Source organism: Diplotaxodon limnothrissa, linkage group LG12, assembly GCF_057381915.1.
Source record: "Diplotaxodon limnothrissa isolate DT_005_m linkage group LG12, D_limnothrissa_male_GT1.1, whole genome shotgun sequence".
NCBI lineage: Eukaryota > Metazoa > Chordata > Actinopteri > Cichliformes > Cichlidae > Diplotaxodon > Diplotaxodon limnothrissa.
The window spans coordinates 1,078,977-1,092,706 of record NC_140607.1 but is presented as its reverse complement, the minus strand read 5'-3'; the positions used below and the strand labels follow the sequence as shown (position 1 = coordinate 1,092,706).

The following is a 13,730-nucleotide window of genomic DNA, read 5'->3' as shown; positions in this document are numbered from 1 at the left end:
GAGTTATCACACGATGTGATGGACAGCACATCACAACACGTAGTGTTGGGGAGCCCACGGGGGGAGGAGCTGGGCGCAAAAGAACCACCTCAACAAATCTGGACGTGACTCCACCCTCCGTGTGCAGTGGGGAGTGGGGCGGCCGAGTGACAGTTCAACCCGAACCCAAACCACCCGTGACTGTGGCTCAGCAGGCTGAAGTTTGACTTTGTCTCTGTGTTTTTTTTCCTCGGTGTTCCCGGAGAGGATATCGGGACTTCTGAAGTTTGGAGCCGCTTTTCTTCAGAAGCTTTGCGCCACTTTATTCCTGCACACAGGCGCTCTGTGAAGCGCGCCTTTCATCTCTCTTTAAAAAGGAAAAAACCCGCTGAAAACACGGAGGATTGTTCGAGCTGGAAGTGGAAGCCTTAGAGGAACACGGTGTAGCCCGCAGGTACAGTAGCTCTGCGTTATCTTCGCACTGAGTACGCGTTTAGAGACGTGGACGGTAACACAGCAGTGACTGAGCCTTTGCGAGTGTGTCGCTTTCACAGAATAGGGACACGCTGGAAAACAGCGAGCATCAGCAGTATCCGCTTGGCTGCACAGCTCTGGACCGTCTGAGCGCTTCACTTTATTACGCATTATACGGACAGCTGTGAACTAAATAAGTCACGTTACTGAAGACTTTCAGATACTAACTAATCATAACCAACCAATCTGACCAGCAACGTTTTCTTTAGAAAAAGTTTGGTGTTAATGCATTATTATTGTTATTGTTATTATTATTATTGTTATTATTATTATTAGTAGTAGTAGTTGTAGTAGTAGTGTATCTAGATACGTCAGCAGAAGGTTAAACTATATAACCTCAACAACAGCACCGTGTGTGTGTGTGTGTGTTGTTTTTCTTCTTCTTGAACTTATAATTTAAAAGCACAAAGCGTGAATGTCTCTGATGTGTTTACCGACCATCAGTCTGTCAGACACACCGAGTGATTCCTTAAAGTTCTCTCTGCTCTCTCAGCTCCATTCACTGTTGCTTTCAAGCTCTTTTGGCTCCAGCTTTAAAATGACCTCATTAAGAAGTAATGTGATTTCTTTTCAGTGTAGAGACTGCCATCCAACATTCACAGCCTACCACCCTCACGAGCCACACAAGTACTTAGTTGAACAGAGCATGTGAAATATGTACAGTATGATTATGAACATGTTGTATACGAAACCATCCAAACACATTTCACTGCTACATGTCTCATGTCTCTGATGTCTCACTGATGTATGAGAGGACACATCGTGGGCTTCACTAGGAAAAAAAACACAAATACTCTGCAATACCTGGTCCTGGTACTGATACTGCAGATAATATGGATGTTTTTCCCAGGTTCCAAATTAGAGTGACTTTGTGTGTGTCTGTATGTAAACGCCTTGAGACAGCTGTACTTGCTGTGAATTGAAATTGAACTGTGTCGTAACAGAGGTCGAAAGTAACAAAATACAAGTACTTGGTAACAGTGCATAGAATCTTCTGTTATTTTTATTGTTGTCCTTTATTTATCCAGATCAAAGTTTCCAAGAGGGCAGCACATAAATACGATACATAACAATATAACAAATGCAATATTCCACACAGACACAGGAATAATATGCAACAATGACATTATAAGCAGTCACACTAACCAGAGGAGCTTTTCTCTCACTCATATAAATACAACTAAAGTCCCACATTGTAACTATTTCTGACCATTTCAGTTTATTCTGTGGATTATTCCAGAAACACAGCCATATTTAAATGTTGTTGTTTTTTAATTGTGTTCTGACTCAGGGGACAAGCATTTGTATATTGTTGGGAGAGCGTAGGCTAGACTGGATGTGGTTTTTACACATAAACACACAGATAAGAAGGAACCAGGCCAAGGAGACATCGATTTACCAAGAAACTGTGTATGCAGGTGAAAGTGGATATGTGAGGTCTGTGGATATATGAGGTCTGTGGATATATGAGGTCTGTGGATATATGCTGTCTGTGGACATGTGCGGTCTGTGGACATGTGCTGTCTGTGGACATGTGCTGTCTGTGGATATATGCGGTCTGTGGACATGTGCGGTCTGTGGATATATGAGGTCTGTGGACATGTGAGGTCTGTGGATATATGCGGTCTGTGGATATATGCTGTCTGTGGACATGTGCGGTCTGTGGACATGTGCTGTCTGTGGACATGTGCTGTCTGTGGATATATGCGGTCTGTGGACATGTGCGGTCTGTGGATATATGAGATCTGTGGACATGTGCGGTCTGTGGATATATGCGGTCTGTGGACATGTGCGGTCTGTGGATATATGAGGTCTGTGGACATGTGAGGTCTGTGGATATATGCGGTCTGTGGACATGTGCGGTCTGTGGACATGTGCTGTCTGTGGACATGTGCGGTCAGTGGATATATGCGGTCTGTGGACATGTGCGGTCTGTGGATATATGAGATCTGTGGACATGTGCGGTCTGTGGATATATGCGGTCTGTGGACATGTGCGGTCTGTGGACATGTGCTGTCTGTGGACATGTGAGGTCTGTGGATATATGCGGTCTGTGGACATGTGAGGTCTGTGGACATGTGCTGTCTGTGGACATGTGCGGTCTGTGGATATATGCGGTCTGTGGACATGTGCGGTCTGTGGATATATGTGGTCTGTGGACATGTGCGGTCTGTGGATATATGCTGTCTGTGGACATGTGCGGTCTGTGGATATATGTGGTCTGTGGATATATGCGGTCTGTGGATATATGCGGTCTGTGGACATGTGCGGTCTGTGGATATATGCTGTCTGTGGACATGTGCGGTCTGTGGATATATGCTGTCTGTGGACATGTGCGGTCTGTGGATATATGCGGTCTGTGGACATGTGCGGTCTGTGGATATATGCGGTCTGTGGACATGTGCGGTCTGTGGATATGTGCTGTCTGTGGACATGTGCGGTCTGTGGATATATGCGGTCTGTGGACATGTGCGGTCTGTGGATATATGCTGTCTGTGGACATGTGCGGTCTGTGGATATATGTGGTCTGTGGATATATGAGGTCTGTGGATATATGCTGTCTGTGGACATGTGCGGTCTGTGGATATATGCTGTCTGTGGACATGTGCGGTCTGTGGATATATGCTGTCTGTGGACATGTGCGGTCTGTGGATATATGAGATCTGTGGACATGTGCGGTCTGTGGATATATGCGGTCTGTGGACATGTGCGGTCTGTGGACATGTGCTGTCTGTGGACATGTGAGGTCTGTGGATATATGCGGTCTGTGGACATGTGCGGTCTGTGGACATGTGCTGTCTGTGGACATGTGCGGTCTGTGGATATATGCGGTCTGTGGACATGTGCGGTCTGTGGATATATGCTGTCTGTGGACATGTGCGGTCTGTGGATATATGCTGTCTGTGGACATGTGCGGTCTGTGGATATATGTGGTCTGTGGATATATGCGGTCTGTGGATATATGCGGTCTGTGGACATGTGCGGTCTGTGGATATATGCTGTCTGTGGACATGTGCGGTCTGTGGATATATGCTGTCTGTGGACATGTGCGGTCTGTGGATATATGCGGTCTGTGGACATGTGCGGTCTGTGGATATATGCGGTCTGTGGACATGTGCGGTCTGTGGATATGTGCTGTCTGTGGACATGTGCGGTCTGTGGATATATGCTGTCTGTGGACATGTGCGGTCTGTGGATATATGTGGTCTGTGGATATATGAGGTCTGTGGATATATGCTGTCTGTGGACATGTGCGGTCTGTGGATATATGCTGTCTGTGGACATGTGCGGTCTGTGGATATATGCTGTCTGTGGACATGTGCGGTCTGTGGATATATGAGATCTGTGGACATGTGCGGTCTGTGGATATATGCGGTCTGTGGACATATGCGGTCTGTGGACATGTGCTGTCTGTGGACATGTGAGGTCTGTGGATATATGCGGTCTGTGGACATGTGCGGTCTGTGGACATGTGCTGTCTGTGGACATGTGCGGTCTGTGGATATATGCGGTCTGTGGACATGTGCGGTCTGTGGATATATGCTGTCTGTGGACATGTGTGGTCTGTGGATATATGCTGTCTGTGGACATGTGCGGTCTGTGGATATATGTGGTCTGTGGATATATGCGGTCTGTGGATATATGCGGTCTGTGGACATGTGCGGTCTGTGGATATATGCTGTCTGTGGACATGTGCGGTCTGTGGATATATGCTGTCTGTGGACATGTGCGGTCTGTGGATATATGCGGTCTGTGGACATGTGCGGTCTGTGGATATATGCTGTCTGTGGACATGTGCGGTCTGTGGATATATGTGGTCTGTGGATATATGCGGTCTGTGGACATGTGCGGTCTGTGGATATATGAGGTCTGTGGACATGTGCGGTCTGTGGATATATGCTGTCTGTGGACATGTGCGGTCTGTGGATATATGTGGTCTGTGGATATATGCTGTCTGTGGACATGTGCGGTCTGTGGATATATGTGGTCTGTGGATATATGCAGTCTGTGGACATGTGCGGTCTGTGGATATATGAGGTCTGTGGACATGTGCGGTCTGTGGATATATGCGGTCTGTGGACATGTGCGGTCTGTGGATATGTGCTGTTTGTGGATATACAGAAAACATTATTTAGCAGTAGCAGAGAGAACAGTGACATACACGATTTCCACAGCCGGTAATAAAACATGGATCAGGAAACAGGATCTTTAAGTTCTGGTCTGATGCATCAATCAGCACATCAGCATAAAGACTCCAGTATCTGTTCTACGTCAGATTATCAGAACAAGCTTGTTATTTTTCTTTTAAGAAGTTTGAGGCAGGTTTTATTTCACATCAGTGCGTGCCGTCAAAATGATGAAAAAACATTTAATTTATGCATCATTTGTAGCGCTGTACTAAGAGTTAAAGTGGGGCAGAACAATCCAGAAGTGTTTTTGAAAGGAGAAATACAGGAAGGGGTGGGAGGGAGAGCGGTTTGGTTTGAAGGCGAGGGCTGTTCAATGCGATCTGAAATCTAAAGCTTACATGAGAGCGACCTTTAATATACTATATACTGGATCAGTATATGATGCAAAATGTCATATGAACCTGAAGTGTGTACAAACTGTGTGTTATTTACAGGGTGCATGAAAACACTGCAGGTTAGAGCAGGACGACGGCTCACAGTGAAGCTCACAGCAGAAACTGATTGATTCACTACAACTAATGTTGTACTAATGCACTAAATATATTATTTTGTTCTTATTATTAGTAGCACAAGGCTCAGTTAGCTTTGGACAAAGTAGTAGAAACATCTTCAGAAAAGCTGCTTTTCACTTTCTGACTGTGAGTACATTTCACAGCCTGCACGCTTGTTCAAGATTTCAGATTTTTTAACACAAGTACTGTACTTCTGCTGACCCTCCTGTTCTCAGGTACAACAATGATATGTGTGGGTCAGTTTGACACACGTCATTGTTAGTCGTCCAAAAGTGTCAGACACCCAAATATTCCCATAAACAGTGTTTATATGTCATGATTAATCCATTACTAACATTTCAATCAATATTTAATGCAATGTAGCTCACAGATCATGGTTCAATGCTGATATATAACTCGTTTTTTCATAAAAAAAATGAGTATTTAAACATTTTTAATGTACATTGAAAAGTCCTGCATACAAAACAGAATGTTTTCCATGATATTGACTTTTCTAAAATGTAGTAATAATAGCTGTAAGCGTGTTGAACATTCGTATCTCAATTTTCAAATCAGATTACTGAGAGAAAATACAAAGTCTCCAGAGACGTGTTCTGCATCCCACAGACTGGCTGCTGACTCACAGACCCAGCCAGGACTCGCAAACATGCATCCTGTCAGTTCTCCTTCAGATACACCGTCTCTTCAGATTAGCTGTTTTCAGAATGACTTTCTGTACCGAGCTCTGTCACACGAGTCACTGCCACACTAGTGGGACTTGGCACCGTTTGTTATTGTGTTTCGTGCACTTTTGGCTGATGTGTATCTCAGGATGAAGATCACAATATTTAACCATTTTTTGATAATATTGTTGTCCTTGGAGGGATATGAATAGGGATGGGTACCGGTGTCGGGTGCCATGATGGCACCGGTTCTGACATAAACAGTAGTAACCAGACCGAAAAGCAGCGCACATTTCGGTGCTTTATTTCAGTGCTTTTTTTTCCTGAGCTGTGATACACTTCTAGCCAATCATTTTACGTTTCCGAGGATAGTAGGCGGGGCCAGGTACGTACGTTCTTTTAGAGCAGAGCTACAGATTAAAAATGCCCAAGGCGAAGCGGTCAAAAGTCTGGCTGTACTTCACAGCAAAAGATGCAAACTCAGCAGCAACAAGTGCTTTAAGGTGATACTGTGATACTGTCAAAGGAGGTAACACCTCGAATCTGATGAAACACCTGGCGACGCATAGCGTTTTTTTAAAATCCCAGAAATGCGCCGTATTTGATAGCTTGCTGCGAGACCTCACACCGAGCACATCTACTGCGGGTGGGTTGCCTGTTATGCAACATCCCCCAAAAACCCGAAGAGGAGAGTCCTGGCCCCTAGCCCTGCCAGTGTAGCAGAAATGATGAGGATGATGATGCAGCAGCAGCCGTTCTTCTCTGCGTGAGTAGCTTAATGTTGTTCGTGTGTAATTTACGTTGAGTAGGCTAACCACGTTATTACGTTAATGCATGTAAGGTGAACTAGCAAACATCATCATAGCTACATGCGGCTGTCTTCTTGTTTGATGGCAGATGCTCCCTTCACCCTGGCCAAAAAGGCTAAAATGACCAAAGAAAAAGTGGAAAACAGCTAAACATGAGAGGTTTTTGGACAAAGTTTGTGTTTTTTCCATTGTTTAAGCACTGCTTCCAGCCAAGAGTGATACCATATATGCCCCATAGCTGCAGAAAAGGCTAACGTTGTTATCTTTTTACAAAAACAGCTGAACATGAGAGGTTTTTGGACCAATTTTGTGTTCTCCATTCTTTAAGCACCGGTTTGAGCACCGTTTGAGCACCGGCACCGTTTCAAAAGTACCGATTTGGCACCGGTATCGGATAAAACCTAAACGATACCCATCCCTAGATATGAACAGCAGTTTCCTCATTTGGTTCATAATCTGAATCCTGAGACTTCAAGATGTTCTTCAGCCACATCCTCCTCAGACGAATCTCCCACCCTGTGATCAAAGCTCCAGAGCCTGCTGGGCTCTCAGCTTTTTACTTCTGCTGCCCGTTTGGTAATAAACTGACAGGCTGCAGAGTCCTTATGTACTCTGCTCATTTCCTGCTGAGTGTACATTCAGTGTGGTTGGAGCTGGCCGGAGAGCAGAAAAGGTTCCCATCAAACGTCATAACATCACTTTACACATGAGGTCAGTAAGTCAGTTGTGTGTTTGAAGTGAAATATGGCTCACCCCGTTAGCCTCCACTTTGACTGCCAGGTCAAACTGACTCGAACCGTATCTATGTAATATGAACCTGCAGGGTTACAGATATGTCAGATGGACCATTTATATGTTGATCACACTTTTTTAGCAAAGCAAAATAAGTTTCATGTTAAAAAAGCAATTTGAACCATTTTTTAAAATGTTTTTCAAATATCAAAACAGTCAGTTGGACCCACAACATAACAGAAGGGTTAAATAAAGCCTGTCTGTACCTCAGCTGCTTCCCTGTCACGGTGTAGAGGAAACAGCCTGAGCTGCATTGGTAATGAGAGCTCAGCACAGAAGCAGCAGAACCAGAAATCAAGTAAGACGAGCCTCAAATTCCTAACAGCAGGGTCAGCTGCTCTCCTGATCTCAAGTCATTTTTTGGTATCAGAATTGACCATAATGGATCAGTTGGGGTGACTCTGGGTTAACAGGCTCTAAAACTCATCCTGACAACCATCAAAAGGCTAAACTTGAAGTTTACATACATGACTTCACACAGTGCGCTGCTTACTGTACTTCTTTCAGAGTTAGTAGTTCTGTGCCCTGTGGTCTCAGTTACACTGCTGTAATTCAATTCAATTCAATTGTATTTATACAGCGCCAAATCACAACAACAGTCGCCTCAAGGAGCTTTACATTGTAAGGTCGACCCTACAATAATACACACAGACATAAACCAAACAATCACATGACCCCCTATGAGCAAGCACTTTGGTGACAGTGGGAAGGAAAAACTCCCTTTTAACAGGAAGAAACCTCCGGTAGAACCAGGCTCAGGGAGGGGCGGGGCCATCTGCTGTGATTGGTTGGGGTGAGAGAAGGAAGACAGGATAAAGACATGCTGTGGAAGAGAGACAGAGGTTAATAACAGATATGATTCAATGCAGAGAGGTGTGTGAACACATAGTGAGTGAGAAAGGTGACTGGAAAGGAAAAACTCAATGCATCATGGGAATCCCCGGCAGCCTACATCTATTGCAGCATAACTAAGGGAGGATTCAGGGTCACCTGGTCCAGCCCTAACTATATGCTTTAGCAAAAAGGAAAGTTTGAAGCCTGATCTTGAAAGTAGAGATAGTGTCTGTCTCCCGAATCCAAACTGGAAGCTGGTTCCACAGAAGAGGGGCCTGAAAACTGAAGGCTCTGCCTCCCATTCTACTTTTAAATACTCTAGGACAGGGGTCAGCATTTGGACCCGGTTTCCACGCAAAGGTAAACACTGGGAGCCGCAAATACTTTTTGACATCTAAAATGAAGATAACACTGTATCAAGGGCGTAGACTTGGCGTGGACGGAAGGGACATGTCCCCACCAATATCCTGCGATTATTGAATTGTCCCCACCAATAATTTGATCTCTTCGAATAAAGAAAATCAAGAAAAAAACGATCTGTCAGCGTCTCATTCACCCAGCGGTGCAGAAAGAGTTAAATTAGGTTCTCTACTGGAGTCCTACATCATGTGACAAATATGGCCAATGTGATTGGCTGAGCCTTTCAGGGAGCTCTGTTTAGTTTCAGCAGCGGCAAACCTGCGCTGCGAGGAGGAGAGGAGGACGGCAGCAAAGAGGAAGAAGCTGGATATAAGAAAGTATTTTTCAAAGAAACCTGTGAGTCACTTAAAGCCAAGTTCACTCATAAAATGTGTCACAATAACGTTACAGGCTGTGCTAGGCTTTGGCCCACATCAGTCTGAAACTGTATGTAACCATGAATAACGTGTTTGGGAAACTAACTGCATAACAGGCAGCACTATTAGTTCTCTCAGTCTCAGAGCAGCGTTTCTCATTTTGATTGAAACTGTCAGAAAACGTCAGCCTCGAGCAGCCCGGATATTAGTTTACAGAGGCTGTTAGAATTATATGTTTAATGTTAAAATGTTGGTGACACAATAATTTCATCCTAATCGCACTGACGTATTCATAGGGTTCATTTTTGAGATAAAATATCATCATGATATGCAAATATTTCAACCAACCCAAAGCTCAGAGAGCAATGGTGACAGAAGGTCACAGGTGAAATTGGATGATGACTTGTTGGTTCATGACTGTATTTGAAGCACATGTGTGACTGCATGTATGTGGAATGTCTCACTGTTATTCATCAGGTGACAGAGGCAGCTCTGCCATGTTGTAGCTCAGACAGAGGTGAAGAGGCGAGCTCACAGGTGACTGGCTGATGATTTGGTGCTATAGATTAACTAGTATTTATTATCATGACAATTGTTAGGCTGCTGATGTAAATTGATTCATTAGTGTATGTTTGACAAAGAATCTGAATTGACATGTCTCACTTTTATATGGCACAAATCAATGTGTTATTTTATCAGGTGGCAATATGTCCCAGTGCAGTCAGAGGGGAAGAGCCAGGCCCAAAGGTGAGGCACATCAAGCACAGAATAATAATTGTAATCTGAGGATAAAACGCAGGTACTGCATTCAGTGTCCCCTTAGTGCTAATGTATCAGAGATGTTGGTGTAACTGAAGTAATGTTGTTAAGTCCTTGAAGTCATATTCTTTTATTGTCATGACAGTATTTGAAGCTATTTTTATGTTTGTATGATACCTGATTTATATGGAATATGGCTGAAGTAAACTAAAGCCTAAAATACTTAGTCAGTCATTTGTTTAATAGTAATTTAACATTATATAATTCACATGTAAAACTATGAATTGTAATTTTAAATGGTTTAAAAGCATGTAGAATAGCATATGTAGGCAAGTATATTTCTCCTTTTTTTTAAATCAAGAAGCAAAGACAAAAAGGGAAAAAAAGAAACAGGGTTCGATGGTTGAATCGTCCGTCCCCACCAACGCCAAAACCAAATCTACCCCCTTGCACTGTATATATTGTTTTTTACTTGTATGCTTTGTGTGAACAACTAAAGTGTGTTGCTTATGAAATCCATGAAATGCTACAGAGAAAATGACATGTTATTTATGTAATGAACACATTTTGAACTCCTAAAGAAATATAACAAAAGGAAAGACACCCAGCTGAACTAAAAGGATCCAGGAAACAAAAACTGTTGTGAGCCGCCACCCTCATATCGCCTTTGGGCTTTTGGAGCCTTGACCTGACTTTTAAAAAATAATTGGAAAAAAAGCACTATGCTGCTAAAAAAAATAGATATTTGCAAAATTCTGCCTAAATATGTATTTTACCTGGTTAATGTCTGTGGCGGGGCGTGGTCTGCAGCGCCGCTGCAGGGGAGGCGGACGCACCTGAGCGTCTGTGCTCTCTATGCTGTTGTTGGTATATGTCGGGCTGTGAGCTGAAAAGCTACAGCTGGCTGTATGCGTACAGCAACCGTGTGTGAAAAGTGGTCAATAAAGAGATGCTGAAAAGCGTGTTCATGCAAACACCATCGGGTCTTTCGTGATATGTTTACAACGGGACTTCTGCTCCTGAACCTCTGCGCACAGTGTCTGCAGATCGGGGCTGTACGAAGTCACTTTCATCTTTACGCAGGACTGTAAGCTGTCGTCTGTGAGGCGTGAGCGGTGTTTGTTTTTAACATAGCTCACAGTGGAGCTGCTGACATAATGTGGATCCGAAGATCCATAATTGGCCTACCTGGGGTTGAAAGTCTCGATAAATGCATGGCGTTTCGGCGGGTACACCGGCTTCCGCGAGCGTGACGCTTATTTTGAGCGATGAAAAAATAAAAAAATATTTCAATATCACAATAATCTTCCAATTTAGAACTACAAGTTTAAAAAAAAGAACTAACATAAAAAAAATACACTTCAGCTAAATACTTTTAATTTATTTTCCCAAACCACCTTGTAGTGTGGTTATATTAAATATAAGAGAAAGAGAGAACTTTAGGAAATTAATATAGCCACTACAATGATCATCAAAACGATGAAAAAATATTGGCGTAAACAGTTTATTTTGCAACACCACGAAACAAACGATAGCGTAAAATGAAACGATAGACGTTTTTATATCGTCATCCGATATATATTGTTATATCGAACAGCACTAGAAAGCAGTCTTACATATTTGTTTAATATGTGCGTTGAAGGACATGTCCTGGTCAAAAATGACTCCAAGGTTCCTCACAGCGTTACTGGAGGCCAAGGTAATGCCATCCAGAGGAAGAATCTGCTTAGATACCATATTTCTAAGATTTTCAGGGCCGAGTACAATAACCTCAGTTTGATCTGAATTAAGAAGCAGAAAGTTAGCGGCCATCCAGGTCTTTATGTCTTTAAGACATTCCTGCAGTTTAACTCATTGGTGTGTGTTATCTGGCTTCATGCACAGATAGAGCTGGGTGTCATCAGCATAGCAGTGTAAATGTATGCTATGTCTTCTAATGATGCTGCCTAAGGGAAGCATGTATAATGTAAACAGAATTGGTCCTAGCACTGAACCCTGTGGAACTCCATATTAACCTCAGTGTGTGAAGAGGACTCTCCATTTACATGCACAAACTGGAGTCTATTAGATAGATATGATACAAACCACTGCAGCACAGTACCTGTAATACCTACAGCTTGTTCTAATCGCTCTAATAGGATATTATGGTCGACAGTATCGAACGCTGCACTGAGGTCTAGCAGGACAAGCACAGAGATGAGTCCACTGTCAGAGGCCATAAGAAGATCATTTGTAACCTTCACTAAAGCTGTTTCTGTGCTGTGATGAGCTCTGCAACCTGACTGAAACTGCTCTATGTTGGTACAGGGCATTGAAGATGATAACAGCGGGTGGATTATATTCTTAAACTTAGTTACAGCGCTTTCAGAAAGACATCTACTGTGATAAAGTCTACTCTCCACTGCTGTGTAATCAATTATTGTAAATGTAATCAGGAAATGATCAGACAGGAGAGTATGGAAGAAATATAGTATCATCAGAATTCAAGTATTTTTAGACATTGAATTTATGACACTGAATTTTTATCCTCCAAATTTCCCTGCAAAAATATTCACCTGCAAAAATTCACCTGCAAAAATTCACCTGCAAAAATTCACCTGCAAAAATTCAACTGCAAAAGTGATGAACTTTAATGACCCAAGCCAGAGCAATCAGCACCAGATCGAGTCGAGTGGCTCTCGGCCAATTAAATTACGCTGTTTGATCACATGACACCGTTAGCCAGCAGTGTGTCTCCTAAAAGAGAGCTGTTTAGAGGTGAGTGATTAAGTTTTTCTCCTAAATAGAGATCATTACAGAACGCCTAGTCCTACTTAAAATCCCATTTATTTTTATTTTATCATCTACTCGAACTAAGGAAAACGTTTGACTAACTCAAAGACAATTTCCACGCCTCCCCTGCCTGACTGCAGAGGCAGTTTTGAATTTAGGAGCAGCAAGATGGAAGCGGCAAACCCTGGCGATTCTCCGGTAAGTATATTGTTTTTTATCTTCAAGTTTGTCTTTTGAAACGTTAATTTTATTTAAATCCGTTGCTCACGTATAAAGTACACAGACGGGGTCTTTGCTCAACTCGTCTGAGGCGTGTCTCACTAAGCGCTACATGCTAGCATCCTGCTAACCGAGCTACCCTTTACATGCTGTGCTTTAGAAAATAGGATACTCGTTAAAAAAATACTCCGCAGATATTGATAGATAGACGAACACTGCAAATATAATGTTGTAAACGAAAACGGCCTTTGGTGAAGGGGTAAAATACACCATGAATAAAGCCATAGAGTGAATGGCTGCCATGGTTGCAGAACGGCCTGATTTAATGACAAGAATGGGGAAGAGTGAGGCGAAGTGAACCAAAGCCACAAAACACGGTCAGACAAGGCGGCAAAAGGGCAGTGATCTGTCCGTCAGTATGAAGTTGGTGTGTGCTTTGGTGAACAAAAACTCCAGACCGGTAGCAGGAAGGTGGGAGACTCGTGTTTCACTGGAATAGTGGTGAATTAAAACATCCTTTGTTGGGGACATTTAGGTGTAAATGCATCCATACAGGTGAGACAGAGGCAGACCAGACAGTGAAGAAAACAAGGCAAACATTAGAAATATTAAAACGGAAATATAGGATTAATATAACATACAATTGGGGAAAATGTAAGGAACGCAATGTAAATGATATTGTAAAGTCATTAAAACAGCATACTCTGATTAAAAGAAACAGATAATTGGGTAGGATGATGATGATGATGATGATGATGATGATAATAATAATAATAATAATAATAATAATGTTAAAGAACATGTACAAGATGGGTATGTATACTTGTAGCCAGAACTTAACAACTACAAAGTTGTAGCATGCCAGACCATCTTGATTGAATGTAACTTCGCT

At 42.8% G+C, this 13,730-nt stretch overlaps 1 protein-coding gene across 1 annotated transcript in view; it reads left to right on the top strand.

The window, feature by feature from the left end:
- Nucleotides 1-142: 142 nt before the first annotated feature.
- The window catches only part of pdzd2 (PDZ domain containing 2), a 101,176-nt gene continuing 87,588 nt past the window's right edge, over nucleotides 143-13,730 (top strand). Inside the window, exon 1 of the mRNA XM_085367010.1 lies at nucleotides 143-433. The gene's annotated coding sequence lies outside the window, so the exon portion shown is untranslated. The remainder of the gene's footprint in view (nucleotides 434-13,730) is intronic.